Source organism: Ambystoma mexicanum, chromosome 2q, assembly GCF_040938575.1.
Source record: "Ambystoma mexicanum isolate Mex_15411 chromosome 2q, UKY_AmexF1_1, whole genome shotgun sequence".
Lineage (NCBI taxonomy): Eukaryota > Metazoa > Chordata > Amphibia > Caudata > Ambystomatidae > Ambystoma > Ambystoma mexicanum.
The window spans coordinates 926,344,218-926,351,166 of record NC_090924.1 but is presented as its reverse complement, the minus strand read 5'-3'; positions in this window follow the sequence as shown (position 1 = coordinate 926,351,166).

Below are 6,949 nucleotides of genomic sequence, written 5' to 3'. Positions count from 1 at the left end.
TCTTAAAAGCGGGAAGAGGAAGGGGCAGTGATCCCAAAGTTCCAGAGAGGAAAAGATGCGATCGGTGAGTGAAACAACAAACTCGTTACTTTGGCAAATGTCTTGTAGGCATTACAGTAAGTAAGGGAAAGGTAACGGAGGGTGGCGGAGAAGAAATAAAGTAGAGGATATATATATATATATATGAACCAATTTGGCTAAAAAATGGCGCTCTCCCTCATTCAGTGGCTGGTGCTAGGAAAACGAATTTAGCCAAATCCGTATATGTAAAGAAAACGCACAGGCCTCTGCACGGTTGTAACACTTCAAAAAACCGCCCAGGCAGGCAAATGCAAAAAATATTCCAACACACAAGACTTCAGCTATTCTACAATGTTATTTTATTTAGGCATAATACAGCTCTTTACAAAAAACAGGGATAAATAATGCACCCCTGTGACAGACGCAAGGTATCACAAAGCACTCACCCCACGGGTGGATGAAAAGTCACGCATTCCGACTGAATGCTCAGGCTTCCTCAGACCTTCAGAAATCCAAATGCGGCTAACACATCATGGAATATAAAACCAAAAAGCAATTCATTATGATTATTAATAAATTGATTATGAATAAACACTGGAAGGTGTTGCTCACTGATCCTCATCTTAGGTCAGTGTTGGATGACTTTCCACAGGTTACTTATCGAAAGGCTCCCACTCTCAAAACTATGTTATCTCCCAGTATGGTCAAGACTAGGCCAGCAGTAAATATACGGATGATTCAAAGGAATAGTTTTGGTTTTTTAAAATGTGCCCATTGTAAACTGTGTAAGCATGTATTGATGGTTCCTTTTAGGAGTGCAAATGGCCAATGTTGGAAATACAAACATAGAATTTCTTGTATCACCAAATATGTCGTATATGCCATCGCCTGTGCCTGTGGTCTCCACTATGTAGGCTCAACAATTGGTCCCCTTAAGATGCGGATCCTTCAACATTATAGAGCCATAAAAAATGGTGATCTAACATACCCTCTGACGAGTCATTTTCAGGACAAGCATAATGGTGATGTCCAATTCTTATCTTTCATGAGGTTGGCCCATGTACCACCTAACAAAAGACTGGGTAACCGTGAACTGAAATTGAGACAGTTGGAAGTTACACTCATATGTAAATTTAACACCTTGAAACCTAAAGGCCTGGATATAGACGCTGAATTGTATGTGTTTTTGCAATCGTGAGCCGGCTAGGAATGAGATGATATTTTACACCTTTATACATTCTTATATTTTAGAGTCCGGTTACATTTTTTGCAGAAGTACTGTGATATTAACATAGGATTTGCGGTCTTCACATTGTGAAGAGTAATGGTTACACATTTTTGCACTGCACTTTATCTAACTGTTGTTAAATAGAGGAATTGTCATTTACATGTTGGAATGGACATAAATAGGAACATCTACATTTTCCACTTTATGATAATTCATCTAAATTGAGATGCTATTGATTTGCACTGAGGTACTGACATAGGAAATGCTATTTGTCATTTGCACATTGTAAGAAGTGATTACATGTCTTATTAACACATAGCTGGTCTCCTTTTATACTCTGTTTATACATGGATTTGAGTAGAGGCACTTGCCTGGAATACTATGATTATTTTCCACATACACATTACTGGATATCCACTTCTTTTATGTATTTAAGTTGGAACAAAATAGGGCATTTGCCCTCTCATTATCAGGTTGCTGTTGCTCAGCTTGTAGTCTCTTGGCTTAGGAGCACTTACCCCAAATGGGGGGGGGGCGGATGCCTAGTAGTGGCCATTTGAGCCATTGTTAGTCATCTTGATGATATATGAGCACACTTGTGCGCAGATGTTACACATTAAATAATTATGACATTTTTTTAAAAATAAGCAGTTTCAAGCTTTTCCTCCATGCAGTTTTCATTGCGTTAGCCTATAAATAGTCTTAGTGTGTCTAGCTAGATATGCTCTTGCAATTATGCTTTCATGTATATCTATTCTATAGACACTTGACCATTCCAATATGGAGGTCATTGTGTTGGAGAGACTTTAACTTTTACATTAGTAGCAGTCACATGACCGCAACACGCACGTGATGTGTAACGCACGGAGGCGCTCTGTAATTGCTTTTTGGTTTTATATTCCATGATGTGTTAGCCGCATTTGGATTTTAGAAGGTCTGAGGAAGCCTGAGCATTCAGGCGGAACGCGTGACTTTTCATCCACCCGTGGGGTGAGTGCTTTGTGATACCTTGCGTCTGTCACAGGGGTGCATTATTTATCCTTGTTTTTGTAAAGAGCTGTATTATGCCTAAATAAAATAACATTTTAGAATAGCTAAATTCTTGTGTGCTGGAATATTTTTTGCATTTGCCTGCCTGGGCGGTTTTTTGAAGTGTTACAACCGTGCAGGGGCCTGTGCGTATATATATATATGGTAATGACTCGAGCATAAGACATAAAGAGAGGATTACCAGGGGGGCACCTGAGACAAAACGTAAGGATTACCAGGGAGGCACCCAAGAGACAAAACGTAAGGATTTGCCTTATTCCTGCGCTTTAAAGAGTGGTCAGAAGGAATGTGAACCCATAGCCCACAGTGGGGGGACAATTTAGGCTACGGTGACGATTAAAGATGGCATCAAAGGGGTTTGTTCACATCCCATGACGGGGTATTGATTAGAAGGCAGGTATATGTATGACCAGCTGGTGTCCGTCTAGTCTGTCAAGTGCCTGTCATATGTGTCTTGTTGTATCTCAAATGTAAAATAATTGTATTAATGATTGGTTAAAATGCATTTTGGCTTTACGCGATTCTGTAATGAAGAGGGAATCGCCTTTGAATTGATGGGTTTTGAGTAAATTGTTGGTATACATTTTGGTGGGAAAAGATTGGATTGGAGCTTGCCTATGTGGTGCTCGCTCATACCATTGGAGGGTTAAAGAACTGTGTAAATACTGTTAGTGACGAAATTAAAAATGGAGGAAGTTGCCCCGCTTGCGCATTTGTGCATGCAACTGCCCAAGCATGCACCCAAACTAAAGAAATACAGCCAGGAGTGGGTTACGGGTACCGCCAATAAGATGTTTATGCCGTGGCCCCAGAACGGGTCACTCTTTAAGGCTGTTTTACAGCACATGACTACCTTCCTACATGCCACATATTCGGGCAAGAAGTTAGAGAAACATCTTGCTGTTCTAGAGTTGTGGAAAATGTTTGAAGAAACGAAGGTGGAAGAACCACCCACAGACTGGATACTAAATGTATGTACAGAGGGGGGTGAGACGCCTACCGCACCACCAGCCCTGCCTGAGCCAGTCATTGAAGGAAGCAGGTCAGAGGGTCTTTACCCACTAAGAGAACTTAAGCAGCCACGGGGTATAGCAACCCCGCATATGAGTCGCCTACGTACAGTAGTGAAGATAATAAGGGAAAAGAACAGGAAAACAATATCACCTCTGCAGTCTCAAGGGACAAATAAAGATGCGAAGATAAAGGGAAAGATTGGGCACAGAGTTGTGCACCTCCAGATAAGGAGATAGAGGGAAATAAACATAAAGGAAATGAAGGTAGAGGTGATGAGATAGCAATCGCGAAAGAATGGATGGGAGATCAAATACTACTGAAGTTAGATGGAAAAAGTGATGATTTGAGGCCAAGGGAGAAGTCTGATGAGACGCAAAGGAGAGAGAGAGAAAGGGATGGAAGAAAGAGATGAAAGGACTAGAAAGAAAGATAGGCTAAGGCGAGAACAACTATATCGCGAAGAGCAAGGAATACCGCTCAGCCGCATACAGTACGCAGCCTATAAAAAGTACAGGCAGAACATGTTAAGGTTGAAGGAAGAAAGGAGAGTTCACGAAAGGAAAGGAAAAAAGCGGGAAGATGAGAAAAGTAGAAGGGCAAAAGAAAATAGAAATGAACGGATGAGGGAAGTAGATAAGGCTAGGGAAGAGGCAAAGAAGCGAAAGGAAATAGACGAGGAAACAGAACGTAAGCACAGACAGAGGGCACAGGATCTTGAATATTTGGGAGCGGGAAGTGAGTAGACCCAATCCTACAATAGAATGGGAAGACATAGAAGAATTCTTCCCTGCAAACGATGCGGTACCAGGTACAAGTGGACAAATATTGAAGATGACTTTGACACCAGAAGCATCGGGGAAACGATCGATAAAATATACGACGAGATGGGGCTAGAGCAGATATCCGATGGGGGAAGGGAAGATGAGTGCTTAGAGAGCACTCAGCTATATGACACTGAGGATGTCACCCGAAGTAGTGGGAGCAGGGGACTGTCCCTAGACAGGCTGGAGATTGGGCAAAACGAAGAAGATGCTAGGAGTTGTGTAAACTGGGAGTATTCGGAATCTGACTCTGGTGGGGAAACGGAGGATGTGGCACATGAAGAAGGGAGTCGGTGTGAAAAACGGCTCACAGGGGACCGAGGGGTACGATGGTCAGACGCTAGCGGGTCCACAAGTAGGGCACCAAAGTCTGCCGCGCAGTCTGGCCGTCATGAAGGAACACCCCACGTTCAGAGGGGGGCCTCAGCACCTGCCTATGCAGACAGATTAAGGGCATTGCCAGGTAGACGGCAAGGTGGGAATGCCACCCCGGCGACAGACCGGAGAGCTATGGGGAAAGAGAAGGAGGACTGTGCATTCCAATTCCCATTGCTAGGAAAGGGGGGAGCCAGACCACAGTATATTCCATGGCCACATATGGACCGAGAGAACCTTAAAAATAAGCTTCCAATGCCGACATCGGGAGCCGGAAAGCTGATACACGAGTTAGAGAAAATGACGGGGGGTGTCACCTTAGCTATAGGGGACATTAAGGGCCTCCTATTTGCCATACTTGGTGAAAGAGCAGATGATTTATGGAAACGGGCAGGCTATCCTAGGGTAACCCTAACTAACACCTCCCATGACGGAGCGCCATTTAATAACTGTAGGGCAGCAGTGTGGAAAGCACTGCGAACGCTATATCCAGACACTTCTGATATGGGGGCTATCATGACTCAAAAAAATGAGAGAGTCATAGGACCCGTTGATTTATATCCAGAATTTTCAGGACGCGTGGGTGCTCGAAACGCACGAGTCTTGGACGAAATCTATCCCTGTATTCTACCACATGTTATGCAAAGGGTTGCCTGAACCAGTGCAGAAGCAGCTCAAAAAATTGGTAGGAGTAGAAGCAAAGCCATGGGCTGAAATACAGTTGACAATTGTACACTAGTGTAGATTGTTGCAAGAAAAGAATCGGAAAAAGGAGGCAACTCGTAAGGGCGAGGAGGCAAAGCTGGTGCAAAAGAAGCTCTCGAAGTATGCTCTTGAGGGAGCCAGGCTCACCAGCCCAGCCGAAGCAAGTGCACAACAAGCGACCAACCCATCGCAGAATAATCAGGTTAACACAGGATTTTACCTAAGAGGAAGGGGTTTTGGAGGAAGAGGATGGCAGATTGATAAAGGAGGGTTTTGAGGTAACCAGGGAGGATTTCAGAATAATCAAAATGGCTTTCCGAATGCGCAGATGGGCGGTCCAGCTATGCCAGATAGACAGATGGCCCGACCACCACCAGTGTGTTGCCTGTGTGGAATGTCAGGACATGTGGTGCGCATGTGCAAAAGCCAAGGCATGTGGCAAAACAGCCAAGGGATGGGGGCAGGCATGGTGAATCAGTCTGCCGTCCCGCAACAGGGCGGTGCACAAAATTACACAGTGCAGCCGCAGGCCTCTGGCGTGCAGCCAGGTGCACAGCAAGTGGTTCAACCACCGAACATGGGAAACTTGTTGGCGGGACAATCCCAGCAAGCACCACTGCAAATGTCACAGGGCACTAGCTCCGGAGGAGAAGTTAACCCTGGGGCTGGGGGAAATCAACAAGTATACAGTGGGCCGAACTTGTATATGAAATAGGACAGCTCACGGGGGACTCTGATGTGCTCTATCCTATCAGTGACACCAGACCCCAATAAGGAACCAAGGGTGAATGTCACCATAGGGGGGAAAGAATATTCCTTCTTAGTTGACACGGGTGCAACGTGTTTGTGCATTCGAGAAGGCAAGTTTTCCTTGTCCGGCGAGGCTATAGATACTCAGAGTTTCACTGGAGCTCATAGTAGAGTTCCCTTTACAGACGTACTCCCAGTCTCAGTGGGAGAGCGCGAAATGAATGTACCTCTGTTATATTCGCGTCAGACCCCAGTAAATATTCTGGGCCAAGACCCGATGACTAAATTAAACATGACCATCTCATTTACCGAGAATGGTATAGTGTGCTTCACTCCAGGAATGCATTATATAAACGTGTGCGAAATGATCAGAGCATACTCAGGACGTATAGCTATAAGAGCTATACCGTTAGAACCAGAAGTCTTTGCATATGGCGTGCGGGTGCTTATGGTGGGATTGCCAGGCCTCGCAGACAAAACTATGAGAACCCCTGATGAATTTCTATTCAGACCAAGAATACCCATGCACGAAGAGGAGGGACAAGTATTTCCCTTAAAGATACAATCGGCTGCAGTGCGAGGAAAAGTGGTATTGGTCGAAGGATAGGACGATGAAGGCAGACAATGGTGTGCGATTATCGCCATTGAAGAAGGGTATCGAGTGACTGACGTCACCGATGATGATCTGTTCGAAGAGCACCCTGACCTAGAGGAGACAAGGGTAAAAGTGAGTCTCATATTTTGGGTCAAAATGATCCAAAGGGTGGTGCCGCAGAGAATGATGTTGGCACTGATACGTCCAGAGTACTTTGATGATGACATGGCCCAAGTGCCTGCTGCAGTATTGACTACAGGGCCCTATGATGTAGGTGTCATGATGCCTGCTCCCGGAAATCCAGACCAGGCCCAGCAACCCCGGAAGCAGGCATCATGCCACTTGAAGCATGCCCAAAAACCCCAGTTAGGGGCTCTTTGGCTACAGTCC